Source organism: Oncorhynchus mykiss, chromosome 30 (genome assembly GCF_057628025.1).
Source record: "Oncorhynchus mykiss isolate SJ-2025 chromosome 30, ASM5762802v1, whole genome shotgun sequence".
In the NCBI taxonomy this organism is placed as follows: Eukaryota; Metazoa; Chordata; class Actinopteri; order Salmoniformes; family Salmonidae; genus Oncorhynchus; species Oncorhynchus mykiss.
The window spans coordinates 19,122,371-19,141,478 of NC_143051.1; the positions used below are offsets into that span (position 1 = coordinate 19,122,371).

Sequence of the window (19,108 nt, forward strand, 5' to 3'; positions counted from 1 at the left end):
TCACAAGTCCTCCTGGCAACAGTAGTCACAACACCACCCCCCCCCCCCCCCCCCAAGGTAAAGGGTATGGTAAATTATACAGGGAGACCCTGACCCACTCACCGCTGAAGAATTGCAACATTTACCTGGAGCATTTACCTGGATCTCTGCAAATAGCACTGCTGGATAATCTGAAACGTCATAGTCAATTGATCAATAATCTAATAATACTTTTAGCAAGAATGATATACAATCTGAAGAAATTATGAAAATAGAAAGGTTCAGAACTTTTGTGAAACATCACAGCACAGTTGAAAAATATATAGCAAATAAATATCCAATATGGATGGTGTTAAGAGATAGATGGGAGGGGTTGAATGGAGCTGAAAGTTGGGAATAATAAGTTTATCTCAAAGTTTAAAAAGTTTATCTCAATACTTTGTTATATACCCTTTGTTGGCAATGACAGGGGTCAAACGTTTTCTGTAAGTCTTCCATGCAGATCTCCTCTAGAGCAGTGATGTTTTGGGGCTGTTGCTAGGCAACACGGACTTTCAACTCCCTCCTCAGATTTTCTATGGGGTTGAGATCTGGAGACTGGCTAGGCCACTCCAGGACTTTGAAATGCTTCTTACGAAGCCACTCCTTCGTTGCCCGGGCGGTGTGTTTGGGATCATTGACTAAATACTTTTTTGCCCCACTGTACATCCACAGGTACACCTCCAATTGACTCAAATTATGTCAATTAGCCTATCAGAAGCTTCTAAAGCCATCACATCAATTTCTGAAATTTTCCAAGCTGTTTCAAGGCACAGTCAACTTAGTGTATGTAAACTTCTGACCCACTGGAAATATGATACAGTGAGTTATAAGTGAAATAATATCCTACTTGCCAAAACTATAGTTTGCTAACAAGAAATGTGTGGAGTGGTTGAAAAACTAGTTTTAATGACTCCTACCTGCGTGTATGTAAACTTCCAACCTCAACTGTGTGTGTGTGTGTGTGTGTGTGTGTGTGTGTGTGTGTGTGTGTGTGTGTGTGTGTGTGTGTGTGTGTGTGTGTATGCATGTATGCATGTATGCATGTATGTACAGAAGTTTAGATACACCTTAGCCAAAAACATGTATGCTCAGTTTTTCACAATTTCTGACATTTAATCCCAGTAAAAAATCCAGTCAGTTAGGATCACCACTTTATTTTCGAAATGTCAGAATAATAGTAGAGAGAATTATTTATTTAAGCTTTTATTTCTTTCAGCACATTCCCAGTGGGTCAGAAGTTTACATACACTCAATTAGTATTTGGCAGTGTTGCCTTTAAATTGTTTAACTTGGGTGAAACGTTTCGGGAAGCCTTAAACAATTGTTGGAAAAATGACTTGTGTCATGCACAAATTAGATGTCCTAACCGACTTGCCAAAACTATAGTTTGTTAGCAAGACATTTGTGGAGTGGTTGATGACTCCAACCTAAGTGTGTGTAAACTTCCGACTTCAACTGTATGCATGCATGTACAGTACCAGTCAAAAGTTTGAACACACCGACTCAATCAAGGGTTTTTCTTTATATTTACTATTTTCTACATTGTAGAATAATAGTGAAGCCATCAAAACTATGAAATAACACATATGGAATTATGTATTAACCAAAAAAAGTGTTAAACAAATCAAAATATACTTGAGATTCTTCAAAGTAAGCCACCCTTTGAATTGATCACAGCTTTAAACACTCTTGGCATTCTCTCAACCAGCTTCAACTGCTTTTTCAACCGTCTTGAAGAAGTTCCCACATATGCTAAGCACTTGTTGGCTGCTTTTCCTTTGTTCCGCGGTCCAACTCATCCCAAACCATCTCAATTGGGTTGAGGTTGGGTGATTGTGGAGGCCAGGTCATCTGACGCAGCACTACATCCCTCTCCTTCTTGGTCAAATAGCCCTTACACAGTCTGGAGGTGTGTTGGGTCATTGTCCTGTTGAAAAACAAAATGATAGTCCCAATAAGCGCAAACCAAGATGGGATGGCATATCGCTGCAGAATGCTGTGGTAGCCAAGCTGGTTAAGTGTGCCTTTTGAATTTTAAATAAATCACAGACAGGGACACCAGCAAAGCACCCCCACACCATCATACTTCCTCCATGCTTCACGGTGGAAACAACACTTGCAGAGATAATCTGTTCACCTACTCTGTGTCTCACAAAAACAAGGCGGTTGGAACCAAAAATCTCAAATTTGGACTCATCAGACCAAAGAACAGATTTCCACCGGTCTAATGTCCATTGCTTGTGTTTATTGGCCCAAGCAAGTCTCTTCTTATGTCCTTTAGTAACGGTTTTGACTATGAAGGCGTGATTCACGCAGTCTCCTCTGAACAGTTGATTTTGAGATGTGTCTGTTACTTGAACTCTGTGAAGCTGGGTCTTCCTTTCCTGTGGCAGTCCTCATGAGAGCCAGTTTCATCATAGTGCTTGATAGTTTTTGTGACTGCACTGCACTGCACTGCAAGAAATCTTCCGGATTGACTGAACTTTATGTCTTAAAGTAATGGACTGTTGTTTCTCTTTGCTTATTTGAGCTGTTCTTGCCATAATAGGGACTTGGTATTTTACCAAATAGGGCTATCTTCTGTATACCACCCCTAACTTGTCACAATACAACTGATTGGCTCAAACACATTAAGAAGGAAAGAAATTCTAAAATTAACTTTTAACAAGGCACACCTGTTAACTGAAATGCATTCCAATTGACTACCTGATGAAGCTGGTTGAGAGAATGCCATGAGTGTGCAAAGCAGTCATCGAGGCAAAGGGTGGCTACTTTGAAAAATCTCAAATATATTTGAATTTGTTTAACATGTTTATGGTTACTACATGATTCCATGTGTTAATTCATAGTTTTGATATCTTCACTATTATTCTACAATGTAGAAAATAGTCTAAATAAAGAAAAACCCTGGAATAAGTAGGTATGTCCAATATTTTGACTGGTACTGTATATATTTGCAAAAAATATATATTGGAGATTGGAAGTGATGCAGTCAATTAATATTGATGGAAGGTACACTCTATCTGCAATATTAAAGCTGATGTAGCCCTAAAAATGTTTTAGGGGGTAGATCAGCTTTAATATTACAGATAGATGTTTAAAATCTACCTCAACATCCTTAGTTAAGATGTTTCAAATCGACATAAATAGTAGACCAACATACCAATTATATATATTTTTTAAATGCACTTTTCCTACTAGCACTGACTTTGCTGATAAGTACTGGTTGTCTGAACTAACTATCTTAAGATGAGTGCACTAATTGTAAGTCACTCTGGATAAGAGCGTCTGCTAAATGACTAAAATGTAAATCTACCATCTACCTCAGCAGACTCATACCCCAGACTACTTTCTGTTCCAGGAGATGTGCGGTGAGTAATTGTACAGGGTTTAGGTCTGGTGAGTAATTGTACAGGGTTTAGGCCTGGTGAGTAATTGTACAGGGTTTAGGTCTGGTGAGTAATTGTACAGGGTTTAGGTCTGGTGAGTAATTGTACAGGGTTTTAGCCCGGTGAGTAATTGTACAGGGTTTAGGCCTGGTGAGTAATTGTACAGGGTTTAGGTCTGGTGAGTAACGATATAGGATTTTAGCCCGGTGAGTAATTGTACAGGGTTTAGGCCTGGTAAGTAATTGTACAGGGTTTAGGCCTGGTGAGTAACAATATAGGGTTTTAGCCCGGTGAGTAATTGTACAGGGTTTAGGCCCGGTGAGTAACGATATAGGGTTTTAGCCTGGTGAGTAACGGTATAGGGTTTTAGTTCGGTGAGTAATTGTACAGGGTTTAGGCCCGGTGAGTAACGGTATAGGGTTTTAGTTCGGTGAGTAACGGTACAGGGTTTTGGCAGAGCGCAGACTGAAAGGGTTAAGCCTCCCTGTGTCTAGTAACATAAGAGGCAGGATGAACTACATTTCCTGACTGCCTTGTTATCCCGACTTCAAAAGGCCTTGGCCCCCTTTGGTTTGTGTGCAGCTCCAGTATCTAGCAGGGGATAGGCTTATGGAAGAAGAAGAAAGGGGCCATTTAAAGCAATCTAGCACAAACACAGCCAGTACTCCACACCAAACCTCTGGTGAGTTCATTAGAGTTGTTTAATTAACTGGTCTAGCTATAACAAAGTGCCCTGGATTCGTGTGTGTGTGTGTGTGTGTGTGTGTGTGTGTGTGTGTGTGTGTGTGTGTGTGTGTGTGTGTGTGTGTGTGTGTGTGTGTGTGTGTGTGGTGCACGTAAAAAAAGAGGAATCCTTGCCGTTAAAAAAACCCGTCTTGTTTTGTTTTCCGTTGCTCCTGACAAGTAGTCACAAAACAACTCCATTTACAAAGGGCCGAGCGAGAAGCACACGTTTGAAGTTTGGCGAGATATCGTTTCCCCAATACCATCTAATAAGCGCTTAGTGGAATGTGCAGACTAATGAGTGGTTTGTTGTTCATTAGCACCTACTGTACCACAAATAAGAATGCATCTCTGAATTCACTTCAGATTGTTAAATGCCCAAATGACTGTCGCTCACTTATAGAAAATACACACTGCCCCCAAAAAGAATTATGTCCAGCAGACAACTTGGAAGCAGATGAGAGAGATGCTCTGAAAACAAGGATTTAGTTACAGAGTAAGGCACAAGACACATTTCTATTCCTTACAAAATGGACAATAACCTATCCATTCTATTCTAGTATTTTATTCTACATTACTCTATTCTATAAACAGAGAGTTCACAGTTTAAATATTGGTTCTTACCACGGCAGCGAAGTAGACGGCCATGAGTGGGTGTGAAGCCAGGAAGAAGTCATAGAGCCTGAGAACATGACGGATCTCAGACAGGACGTGGCCATGTGATGAGCCAGCTCAGAGCAAAGATGGTTCCCACCTCGACCCTGCAACACATATGAACAAGTGAGTCAGTTATTATTATTTTCTGTGTTTGTTTATAGGATAGGACAGAGGTAGAGCTAGAGGAGAGAGTGTGCTGAAATAGCAGTGGTCCGTATTCAAACCCATACTGCAGCGGTATATGAGATCTGGAGGCAGCGACTTAGACCACTTGACCACCCTATGCCATTATGAACAGGTCAAGTCACATTTGATTTAAAGCGCATCGTCACAGAGTCTCCATACACTTTACAGAGGGAATAAACAGCAACAACTACATTGCTCAACCGCTCATTATCAACAGCAACAGCTCATTATCAAGAGCAACAGCTCATTATCAAGAGCAACAGCTCATTATCAAGAGCAACAGCTCATTATCAAGAGCAACAGCTCATTTTTACACTGCCTAATTAAAATACATCCGTTGACGTCCCACTAGTCGATGTACAGTAAACCCAATCTCCTTATTCTGTCATGATGACCGCAGGACAGCCCAGCACTTAACCTGCATTAGCCTGCAAAGTGGGGGATGCAAGTCTGAGGGAAATGTGTGAATATAACCAGGGCTACGAGTACATCCCATAGGGCTCTCGTTAAAAGTAGTGCACTATATAGGGAATAGGGTGCCATTTGGGACACAGCCAAGTTATGCTTATGCCAGTTCCTGTGAGTAAGGACGGTGTAATTACAGACTACAGAGAGACCAGTTTTAAAGGCAAGTTTCACTACAGAAACCCCTTGGACTGCAACACTTAATGCAGATCTATTTGAGTTATTATTTGTGGGCTTTGCAGGAGAAAACTCCTTGGACAAAGCACTCGAGTGCCGCTCACAAAAATCACCAATTTGTAACATCCATAGGCAACTCTATAGTTAACTGAACATTTAGGATGGCAACCACAACAGCAACAGTCATTGTGTTGTCAAATGACTTGCCTTTGTAATACTTTAATTTTGTTCAAATGAAGTAGGGCCTATTTGTAAAAACTAGGTTGTATAACCGCTCTAGCGTCAAATACTTTCCTGAACATTTCCTCAGCAGTCTTAAGGTAGCCTAAAAGCAGTGAGCAACACCTGTGAGCTTCCATCTCCTTGGCTCTGTCTCAAATAGCACCCTAGTGTACTACTTCCAAGAGGCCTTCCAAGATGCACCCATATTCAATATTTATCACTAGCCCTCTTATTCTCTACATTTTACATGTCGCCACTATCAAAAATAACTTTATTTTATCAAGAACTGGGGAGGAACTGCACGCAACACACACACACACACACACACACACACACACACACACACACACACACACACACACACACACACACAGAGAGAGAGAGAGGTTTATGTGCTACAGCTTACCCCAAAGCATTTCAACACAACACACACCCAGGACACAGTGTAAATAAGACTAGGAGAATATCTAATACCATGGTAGTGTGTTTTAGTACACCACACACAATGCTGGAGTTTTAGAGGGATATAGTCACACAACTTTGACGAGCAGTCAAATAAAACACTGCCTCAGTTCGAGTCAAAATATCGTTCCTTGTCTGCTGTGTTCCATTTCTCCTCGGAGATGGATGAAAAACATGCCTAGCATGCAAAAAGAAAGTCCTCAACCATACTCATAGTGACTTGTCAGTGCAGCAATCATATTGACGTGGAGACATCTTAAGAAGGTTGACAATCAAGACCCAATGTGACATTGAGGAAACAGAGAGCAAAGTGACAGCACAGCGGAAGGCGTTGGAGTCCTTTGACTGGCTGACAGTTAGCTGTGGAGACAGGAAACCAGGGCCCGCTCTTTAACTCAAAGCCTTCCCAATTAAATCTCACAGCATACATTCTTGTCAGACCATCAATTATACAAATACATCAGGAGCCCCAAAAAATCTCTGTGATAAATAAGAAATACACAGTCTTCCATCCTTTCTCCCTCAGTTCTGTAGTCTCATACTACACACTAGTCCAGCTGGCTCAGGGGTACAGTAGCCTAGCTGATGGCAAGGCAGGTGGAGAGACATAGAAGCAATCGATCGGGTGGATTTTTACTCCATATCTCCTAGTTTGACTCAATTGTATATCCTGGCTGCGACAACCTACCTTTCCAAGAAGAACATACAGACTCTTACTGCCCCCTTCAGGAGAAAAAAGTGGGAAGCAGGGCCTGTATTAATAAAGTGTTACAGAATAGGTGCTGCTCTAGGATCAGTTTTGTCTTTTGGATCATCATGAACAAGATTACATGGACAGGGGGGACCTGATCCTAGATCAGCACTCCTACTCAGAGCCTTCATGAATATGGACACCGATCATGAGTCGCAAATGCAAATATACAGTGAGCTACAAAAGTATTGGGAGAGTGACAAATGTTTTGTTGTTTTGGCTCTGTACTCTTCAGATTTGAAATTATACAATGACTATGAGGTGAAAGTGCAGACAAAACAAACAGAAAATGCATCCAACAAGTTTATAGAGTCACAAGCTTGATGTAATCATTGTGTGCAAGGAATATGGGACCAAACACTAAACTTTTGACCCCTTGACTTTCTCCACATTTTGTTACGTTACAGCCTTATTCTAAAATGCATCATATATTTTTTTCCCCTCATCAATCTACACACAATACCCCACAATGACAAAGCAAAAACAGGGTTTTAGAAAGTTAGCTAATTTATTAAAAATAAAAACAGAAATATCTTATTTACATACGTTTTGTAATGACCTGACTAGATCATAAAGGAACAATTGTCCAGACAGAGGGTTGAGTTTACGAATTGACAGTTTATTAACCCAACTTTACACAGGCTACTGTTTGGCCGTAGCCCACGCCAAATAAACGAAAGATACCGCACAAACCAACCGTGACATTCTCTTGTGAAGGCCAGACGTAAGAGAAAGAACAATGGCTAAACCTGGTCTTAACTTCCAATGCTCCATCCCCCTGCCCAACCCCCCTCCACGCCACTCCGCCAACCACCAGGATGCCCGGCATCAGAACATTCCAGGCATTCCCGTGATTGACAGATAGCAGGTTGATTGGCATGTCGGACCCCGCGAACACTGGTAAGTACAACACAACCAACTAATAGTCTAACACATAACACACAGCTGTCTGTGCGGGTCGCTACAGTATTCAGACCCTTTGCTATGAGACTTGAAATTGAGCTCCGGTCAACCTGTTTCCATTGATCATCTTTGAGATGTTTCTACAACTTGATTGGAGTACACCTGTGGTAAATTAATTTGACTGGACATGATTTGGAAAGGCACACACCTGTCTATATAAAGGTCCCACAGTTGACAGTGCATGTCAGAGCAAAAGCCAAGCCATGAGGTGAAAGGAATTGTCCGTAGAAATCCGAGACCGGATTGTGTCGAGTCACAAATCTGGGGAATCTGGGGAAGGGTACTGAAAAATGTCTGCAGCATTGAAGGTCCCCAAGAACACAGTGGCCTCCATCATTCTTAAATGGAAGAAATTTGAAACCACCAAGACTCTTCCTAGAGCTGGCCACCCGGACAATCTGAGCAATCTGGGGAGAAGGGCCTTGGTCAGTTAAGTGACCAACAACCCAATGGTCACTCTGACAGAGCTCCAGAGTTCATCTTTGGAGATGGGAGAACCTTCCAGAAGGACAACCATCTCTTCAGCACTCCACCAATCAGGCCTTTATGGTACAGTGGCCAGGCGGAAGCCACTCCTCAGTAAAAGGCACATGACAGCCCGCTTGGAGTTTTCCAAAAGGCACCTAAAGAAGCTCAGACCATGAGAAACAAGATTTTCTGGTCTGATGATTGAAGTATTCGGCCTGAATGCCAAGTGTCACATCTGGAGGAAACATGGCACCATCCCTACCTTGAAGCATGATGGCAGCATCATGCTGGGGGGGTGTTTTTCAGCGCCAGGGGCTGGGAGACTAGACTAAGGATCAAGAAGAATGCCCCTCTTCCCACAGGTGTTATTACTACCTCTGAGGGTTTAGAGCTTGAGGTAGTCACCTCATACAAGTACTTGGGAGTATGGCTAGACAATACACTGTCCTTGTCTCAGCACATATCAAAGCTGCAGGCTAAAGTTAAATCTAGACATGGTTTGCTCAATCGTAATCTGATGACCATCTTACCCATGCTAGATTACAGAGAAGTAATTTATAGATATGCAGGAAAGGGTGCTCTAGAGCGGCTAGATGTTCTTTACCATTCGGCCATCAGATTTGCCACCAATGTTCCTTATAGGACACATCACTGCACTCTATATTCTATACTCCTCTGAGATGGCCGCCTCGCTTCGCGTTCCTGGGAAACTATGCAGTATTTAGTTTTTATGTGTTATTTCTTACATTGTTACCCCAGGAAATCTTAGGTTTAATTACATACAGTCGGGAAGAACTATTGGATATAAGAGCAATGTCAACTCACCAACATTACGACCAGGAATACAACTTTCCTGAAGCAGATCCTCTGTTTGGTCCATCACCCAGGACAATGGATCGGATCCCGGCCGGCGACCCAAAACAAGGGCGCCGCAGAAGGGGCAGACGGAGCGGTCTTCTGGTCAGGCTCCGCACATCGCGCACCGCTCCCACGCATACTACTAGCCAATGTCCAGTCACTTGACAACAAGGTAGATGAAATCCGAGCAAGGGTTGCCTTCCACAGAGACATCAGAGATTGTAACGTTCTTTGTTTCACGGAAACATGGCTCACTCGAGACACGCTATCGGAGTCGGTACAGCCACCTGTTTTTTTCAAGCATTGCACCGACAGAAACAAGCATCTCGCTGGTAAGAAGAAGGACGGGGGGGTATGCCTTATGATTAACGAGACATGGTGTAATCATAACAACATACAGGAACTCAAGTCCTTTTGTTCACCTGACTTAGAATTCCTTACAATCAAATGCTGACCGCATTATCTACCAAGAGAATTCTCTTCGATCATAATCATAGTCGTATGTACAGTGGGGCAAAAAAGTATTTAGTCAGGCACCAATTGTGCAAGTTCTCCCACTTAAAAAGATGAGAGAGGTCCGTAATTTTCATCATAGGTACACTTCAACTATGACAGACAAAATGAGAAAAAAAATCCAGAAAATCACATTGTAGGATTTTTAATGAATTTATTTGCAAATTATGGTGGAAAATAAGTATTTGGTCACCTACAAACAAGAAAGATTTCTGGCTCTCACAGACTTGTAACTTCTTCTTTAAGAGGCTCCTCTGTCCTCCACTCGTTACCTGTATTAATGGCACCTATTTGAACTTTTTATCAGTATATAAGACACTTGTCCACAACCTCAAACAGTCACACTCCAAACTATGGCCAAGACCAAAGAGCTGTCAAAGCACACCAGAAACAAAACTGTAGACCTGCACCAGGCTGGGAAGACTGAATCTGCAATAGGTAAGCAGCTTGGTTTGAAGAAATCAACTGTGGGAGCAATTATTAGGAAATGGAAACATACAAGACCACTGATAATCTCCCTCGATCCACACAAGATCTCACCAAAATGATCACAAGAACGGTGGGCAAAAATCCCAGAACCACACGGGGGGACCTAGTAAATGACCTGCAGAGAGCTGGGACCAAAGTAACAAAGCCTACTATCAGCAAGGGCATTGAAGATGAAACGTGGCTGGGTCTTTCAGCATGACAATGATCCCAAACACACCGCCTGGGCAACGAAGAAGCATTTCAAGGTCCTGGAGTGGCCTAACCAGTCTCCAGATCTCAACCCTATTGAAAATCTTTGGAGGGAGTTGAAAGTCCATGTTGCCCAGCAACAGCCCCAAAACATCACTGCTCTAGAGGCGATCTGTATGGAGGAATGGGCCAAAATACCAGCAACAGTGTGTGAAAACCTTACAGACTTACAGAAAACGTTTGACCTCTGTCATTGCCAACAGAGGGTATATAACAAAGTATTGAGATAAACTTTTGTTATTGACCAAATACATATTTTCCACCATAATTTGCAAATAAATTCATTAAAAATCCTACAATGTGATTTTCTGGATTTTTTTCTCATTTTGTCTGTCATAGTTGAAGTGTACCTATGATGAAAATTACAGGCCTCTCTCATCTTTTTAAGTGGGAGAACTTGCACAATTGGTGGCTGACTAAATACTTTTTTGCCCCACTGTATTCCCCCCAAGCAGACACATCGACGGCCCTGAAAGAACTTAATTTGACTCTATGTAAACTGGAAACCACATATCCTGAGGCTGCATTTATTGTAGCTGGGGACTTTAACAAGGCTAATCTGAAAACAAGGCTCCCTAAATTTTACCATCATATCGATTGCGCGACCCGGGCTGGCAAAACCCTGGATCATTGTTATTCTAACTTGCGCAACGCTTCCCTCCCCCACCCTCTTTTCGGAAAAGCTGACCACGACTCCATTTTGTTGCTCCCAGCCTATAGACAGAAACTAAAACAGGAAGCACCCGTGCTCAGGTCTGTTCAACGCTGGTCCGACCAATCGGATTCCACGCTTCAAGATTCCTTCGATCACGTTGACTAGAATATGTTCCGCATAGCGTCGAACAACAACATTGATGAGTACGCTGATTCAGTGAGCGAGTTTATTAGCAAGTGCATCGATGATGTTGTACCCACAGCGTCTATTAAAACATTCCCCAACCAGAAACTGTGGATTGATGGCAGCATTCGCGTAAAACTGAAAGTGCAAACCATTGCTTTTAATCAGGGCAAGGTAACCGGAAGCATGACCGAATACAGACAGTGTAGCTATTCCCTCCGCAAGGCAATCAAACAAGCTAAGCATTAGTATAGAGGCAAAGTAGAATCGCAATTCAACAGCTCAGACACGAGAGGTATGTGGCAGGGTCTACAAAAGAAAAACCAGCCCCGTCGCGTACCACAATGTCTTGCTCCCAGACAAACTAAACAACTTCTTTGCTCGCTTTGAGGACAATACAGTGCCACTGACACGGCCCGCTACCAAAACCTGCGGGTTCTCCTTCACTGCAGCCAATATGAGTAAAACATTTAAACGTGTTAACCCTCGCAAGGCTGCAGGCCCAGATGGCATCCCTGGCCGCGTCCTCAGAGCATGCGCAGACCAGCTGGCTGATGTGTTTACGGACATATTCAATCAATCCTTATCCCAGTCAGCTGTTCCCACATGCTTCACGAGGGCCACCATTGTTCCTGTTCCCAAGAAAGCTAAGGTAACAGAGCTAATTGACTACCGCCCCGTAGCACTCACATCCGTCATCATGAAGTGCTTTGAGAGACTAGTCAAGGACCATATCACTTCCACCCTACCTGACACCCTAGACCTACTCCAATTTGCTTACCGCCCCAATAGGTCCACAGACGACGCAGTCACACTGCACACTGCCCTAACCCATCTGGACAAGAGGAATACCTATGTAGGAATGCTGTTCATCGACTACAGCTCAGCATTTAACACCATAGTATCCTCCAAACTCGTCATTAAGCTCGAGACCCTGGGTCCTGGACTTCCTGACGGGCCGCCCCCAGGTGGTGAGGGTAGGTAACAACATCTCCACCCCGCTGATCCTCAACACTGGGGCCCCACAAGGGTGCGTTCTCAGCCCTCTCCTGTACTCCCTGTTCACCCATGACTGTGTGGCCATGCACACTTCCAACTCAATCATCAAGTTTAGACAACACTACAGTGGTAGGCTTGATTACCAACAACGACGAGACGGCCTACAGGGAGGAGGTGAGGGCCCTCGGAGTGTGGTGTCAGGAAAATAATCTCACACTCAATGTCAACAAAACAAAGGAGATGATCGTGGACTTCAGGAAACAGCAGATGGAGCAGCCCCCTATCCACATTGAAGGGACAGTAGTGGAGAAGGTGGACAATTTTAAGTTCCTTGGCGTACACATCACGGACAAACTGAAATGGTTCACCCACACAGACAGCGTGGTGAAGAAGGCACAGCAGCGCCTCTTCAACCTCAGGAGGCTGAAGAAATTTGGCTTGTCACCAAAAACACTCACAAACCTATACAGATGCACAATCGAGAGCATCCTGTCGGGCTGTATCACAGCCTAGTACGGCAACTGCTCCGCCCACAACCGTAAGGCTCTCCAGAGGGTAGTGAGGTCTGCACAATGCATCACCGGGGGCAAACCACCTGCCCTCCAGGAGACCTACACCACCCGATGTCACAGGAAGGCCAAAAAGATCATCAACAACCACCCGAGCCACTGCCTGTTCACCCCGCTATCATCCAGAAGGCGAGGTCAGTACAGATGCATCAAAGCTGGGACCGAGAGACTGAAAAACAGCTTCTATCTCAAGGCCATCAGACTGTTAAACAGCCATCACTAACATTGAGTGGCTGCTGCCAACATATTGACTCAAATCTCTAGCCACTTTTATAATGGAAAAATTGTGGAAATAAATGTATCACTAGCCACCTTAAACAATGCCACTTTATATAATGTTTACATACCCTACATTACTCATCTCATATATATATACTGTACTCTATACCATCTACTGCATCTTGCCTATGCCATTCGGCCATCACTCATTCATATATTTTTATGCACATATTCTTCTTAATTCATTCCTTTGCACTTGTGTGTGTATAAGGTAGTTGTGAAATTGTTAGGTTAGATTACTTGTTAGATATTACTGCATGGTCGGAACTATAAGCACAAGCATTTCGCTACACTTGCATTAACATCTGCTAACCATGTGTATGTGGCAAATAAAATTTGATTTGATTTGTAAACTGGTCATCTCAGTATACCCGTCGCAAGACCCACTGGTTGATGCTTATTTATAAAACCCACTTAGGCCTCACTCCCCCCTATCTGAGATACCTATTGTAGCCCTCATCCTCCACATACAACACCCGTTCTGCCAGTCACATTCTGTTAAAGGTCCCCAAAGCACACACATCCCTGGATCACTCTTTTTTTCAGTTCGCTGCAGCTAGCGACTGTAACGAGCTGCAACAAACACTCAAACTGGACAGTTTTATCTCAATCTATTCATTCAAAGACTCAGTCATGGACACTGTCGTGACATTGTATTAGTTAATGTGACTACTGTTGCTCATCGAATGATTACAAGTTTCTAATTGCGTGATTAACTGAATCAACCTGGGGCACCATGGGAAAACTAGTTTTTATTGAGTTTCTATTTCCCAAATTAACTCAAAGAATATCAGAATATCGATTTTACAACAGCAGCTAATTAACCAGTTACCTCTTACAATCTCGTTCTGAACGTCGTATAGCCCGTGAATCTGCACGGACCCGGGTCTCACCAATGAGTTCGTACCACACCAATCTTAGTTGAATATTTATTTACTAAAAAGCTAAAATGATGATAAAAGATACACATAGACAAAACACCTTATAGGCTATTGATTAGAACTTAGTATAACGGGCCTACACACTATGGCGCGTGTTACCCACAATGGGGATTTCAAAGGGAGAAAGGAAAAAGAAAGTACACGAGAGAAATATACATTTGGGTGAATTTGTCAGCTATGCTATTTTAACTCTAGCCTTGTCCCAATCTGCCGCTCTTATGGGTCAGAATATAATGATGTAATTATGTGGGGTAGACCTCCGAGGATTCTCTGCGTGGACCGTTCAGGGGACCGTTCAGCTGCTCGATGACGCACTTCTCCTGCGCACTTCTCTAATCGTCCTCCCGATGTCAGTGTCCTTTTGGCTTAGGAGTCTGTTCCCTCACCCTTGCTATGGAAGGAGTCTTCTGAGGACATACAGCTCTGTAGCTCAAAGCTCACAGCATAGGAATGAAACCTTTTAGATACCACGATTCGCTGGGATTGGATGCTAAGGGGGTCGGGCTTGAATTCACCCACTTAGACACAGCTACTCATCCGTAGCTTGGGTAGAAAAGGATTTCTTTGTCTTCAAACTTGTGTTGCGTTCTGGGTTCGTTGACTTTTTAGACCTTGGCTGCAGCTTGGGTCACGTAGTCTTCTCTGTAAATTCTAAACTCACAGGTTTTATACCCTTGGGTCAGAAGTGGGTGTAACCGACTTTAGGGCAGTACTCTAGGCGTACCAAGTTAATGAGGCAAGGTCTAGATTTTACTCAAACCCAATTTTAGACAACTAACTTAACATTTAATTTACCAAAACACTCCCTTTGATTTGGACATTTTCCACACAACGTACAATGTATAAACATCAAACATATACTAGGAAAACTCTTCACGTTACACTTTTTTTGTAATAACGTCATCTATTAACCTTTAATAACAAAACTAAAATGACATACATTTTCATATTCCATCTATCGTCATGACCACCATTGTGGCTGACGGAAACCATTGTTCCAAAGTCCCTTTATTTAATGTTTAATGTTCTGAGGCTGGTTCTCCATAGTAACAGGACAAAGGAATTTGTCTGTGGCCTGAGATTTACCAGGGGCGTGAGGGGTCATAAAAACCCCACATCTTCAGACCCCTAGATCTCTCCTCTGTTGGGGTTGAGAGATAATCTGTAGGGTTGTGGTCTCCTGTAACTTGATCAGGACAGTCATGACAACACTCTTACTGACAGTTGTGGCTGCTTTGTGTGATGAATTGTTGTCTCTACCTTCTTGACCTTTGTGCTGTTGACTGTGCCCAATAATGTTTGTACCATATCTTGTGCTGCTACCATGTTGTTGTCATGTTATGTTGCTACCATGCTGTGTTGTCATGTGTTGCTGTCTTGCTATGTTGTTGTCTTAGGTCTCTCTTTATGTAGTGTTGTGTTGTCTCTCTTGTTGTGATGTGTGTTTTGTCCTATATTTATATTGTATTTTCTATTGAATTTTGTTTTTTATCCCAGGCCACAGGAGGCCTTTTGCCTTTTGGTAGGCCGTCATTGTAAATAAGAATGATTTCTTAACTGACTTGCCTAGTTAAATAAAGGTTAAATAAAAGGGATAGATAAACGGAGCAAAGTAGAGAGAGATCCTTGATGTACACCTGCTCCAGAGCGCTCAGGACCTCAGACTGGGGTGAAGGTTCACCTTCCAACAGGACAACGACCCTAAGCACACAGACAACTCAGGAGTGGCTTCGGGACAAGTCTCTGAATGTCCTTGAGTGGTCCAGCCATAGCCCGGACTTGAACTCGATCGAACATCTCTGGAGAAACGTGAAATTAGCTGTGCGGCAACGTTCCCCATCCAACCTGACAGAGCTTAAGAGGATCTGCAGAGAAGAATGTAAGAAACTCCCCAAATACAGGTGTGCCAAGCTTGTAGTGTCATACCCAATAAGACTTGAGGCTGTAATCACTGCCAAAGGGCTTCAACAATGTACTGAGTGAAGGGTCTGAATACTTATGTAAATGTGATAGTTCAGTTTTTATTTTTAACAAATTTGCAAAAAATGTTTATCTGATTGATGAGGGGGAGAGAAATATTTCATACATTTTAGAATAAGGTGGTAGCATAACAAAATATGGAAAAAGTCAAGAGGTCTAAATACTTTCCGAATCACATAAGTATTCACACCCCTGAGTCAGCGATTACATCTGTGAGTCTTTCTGTATAAGTCTCTAAAAGCATTCCACACCTGGATTTTACAATATTTGCACATTCTTTTTAAAATCATTGTTGATCACTCCTTGACAGCCATTTTCAAGTCTTGCCATAGAGTTTTCAAGCCGTACCTCAGGAACATTCCAATGTTGTCTTGGTAAGCAACTCCAGTGTATATTTAGCCTTGTATTTTAAGTTATTGTCCTGCTGAAATGTGAATTTGCCTCCCAATGTCTGTTGGAAAGCAGACAACCAGAATTTCCTCTAGGATTTTGCCTGTGCTTAGCTCTTTTCCATTGCTTTTTATCCTAAAAAACTCCCTAGAACTGACAATGACAAGCATACCCATAATATGATACAGCCACCACCATGCTTGAAAATATGAAGAGTGGTACTCAGTGATGTGTTGTATTGGATTTGCCCCAAGCATAACACTTTGTATTTAGGACAAAGTTCATTTCATTGCCACATTTTTTGCAGTTTTACTTTAGTGCCTTGTTGCAAACAGGATACATGATAATTGTATGTGTGGGGTACAGAGGGGGTACAGAGATGAGTCATTCAAGTCATTCAAAAATTATGTTAAACACTATTATTGCACACAGAGTGAGTCCATGCAACTTATTATGTGACTTGTTAATTAAGCACATTTTTACTCCTGAACTTATTCAGGTTTGCCATAACTGTCATGACTTGTCCTCCTGGATGGAGGTCAAAGGTGCTGGCTAACCAACAGTTTCAAGACTCCCCTCTCCTGGGGGGAGTTGGCTAGTTTTATGATGGTTGTAAATACCTTGCAGGAACTGTCTCTCCCTGGCCTGCAGTATTGAAGGGAAAGAACCCTTTTGTTACAAGGAGATTCTTCCCGCCAAAACTACAACATCCAAAAGTGGAAAATTAAACAATGTTCTTAACACAAAGAATGTGGGAAATGGTCGGGAGGGAATTAAAGAACAATCATGTCAGATAATTTATTGTTTGGTGATATCATTTTTATTTAACTAGGCAAGTCAGTTAAGAACAAATTCTTATTTACAATGATGGCCTAGGAACAGTGGGTTAACTGCCTTGTTCAGAATGACATATTTATACCTTGTCAGCTCGGGGATTCGATCTAGAAACCTTTCGGTTACTGGCCCGACGCTCTAACCACTAGGCTATCTGCCGCCCCAAGACACTATAACGGAAACATTGTAACTTTAAGTGCTTTCCCAATGTATATGTCAGAGTTACATCTAAATGGGGCGGCAGTCTGCACTTGAACTTTGTATCATTGTATCATTTCAAATCCAAAGTGCTGGTTACAGAGCCAAAACAACAAAAAATCTGTCACTGTCCCAATCCTTTTGGAGCTCACTGTAGAAACGGATGTTGCTGATAGAAAATATATTATCACAAGGCTACAAGGTAAAACATCTGAATGTTTTTTTCTTGAACACATAATAAAACAAAATAGATTCCACTGCTATCAACTGAATAAACTTCAAAACTCTTGCTATGAATCAGAGTTTGTAGTTGGGGAAAACTGGTAGAATTACTTCAAAGTGAAGGTGTATTCCTTGCAGCCATGCCTCGCTTGTTATCTGCCATTCAAACCTGTAGTTCAGTATGGTAGTTCAGTATGTGCTAGGTGCTGTCCATGGTTGGATCCATGAAATCACAGCTGGGGAAGGAGGATAATGTGACCATGATAGAGAGGGGAAGCCATCTTTGGTGGTCAGAATAAGCTGTGTTTGATTGAGCTTGCCTGGTACAAGGGAAGAGTTTAAAAATTGCCACGCCTGCCATGTCACTACAGGCAGGCTCAAGCAAATGCTCAAAGTATTTTGGGAATATTTAAAATATTGCTTGAACCCAGGTCTGGAGGTCTTTGCTCTTATGTATTCATAAAGAGTCTCATAATAAGTGTGCCGATTTCCTCATATCAACCTGAGGTGGTGGTTAGAGAGGGTCTACACCATGGCGATGGCCATGCGCTCCCCTACCACCAGTAGGAAGGTGACCACGATGTCATGGTAACCCTGGTAGTAGTGCAACGCCGGGTTCTTCTGTAGGACAATCAGGATGCTATCAATCAGCTGTTCCTGTAATACGAGCTTCTCATCCACACACATGCCCGAGGAGAGGGGGAGCGAGCAAAACTGCGTCTGAAGAGATAGCCACAAAATCTATTGCGCTGATGCAATACATTTACGAACAACCAACGTTTTGAAAGCAAGCTGCAATCACAAGGGTTTCAGATACTTGTGTCTAGATGTCAGTGTCTCAATACTTGGCAATAGCTTGCTTTCATCATCTACTTTACTTCAAGAGCACTGTCTAGACACTGATACTGTAACGGCAGATGTCCTCCTCTTCGTCTGAAGAGGTGTAGCAAGGATCGGACCAATACGCAGCGTGGTAAGTGTCCATGACGATTTTAATAAGAAAAGCCTGAACACTATGAAATACAAAACAATAAACGATAACGTGAAATAAACCAAACCGAAACAGTCCCGTGTGGCACAAACACTGGCACAGGAAACAAACACCCACAAACCAACAGTGAAACCCAGGCTACCTAAGTATGATTCTCAATCAGAGACAACTAACGACACCTGCCTCTGATTGAGAACCATACTAGGCCGAAACAGAAACCAAACATAGAAACACAAAACATAGACTGACGCCCTGACCACACTAAATAAAGACA

General features: G+C 42.6%; 1 pseudogene; it reads right to left on the bottom strand.

Moving 5' to 3' along the window:
* LOC110489399 (TBC1 domain family member 20-like) overlaps window positions 1-18,620 on the bottom strand; it is a 32,169-nt pseudogene extending 13,549 nt beyond the window's left edge.
* Window positions 18,621-19,108: the final 488 nt, after the last annotated feature.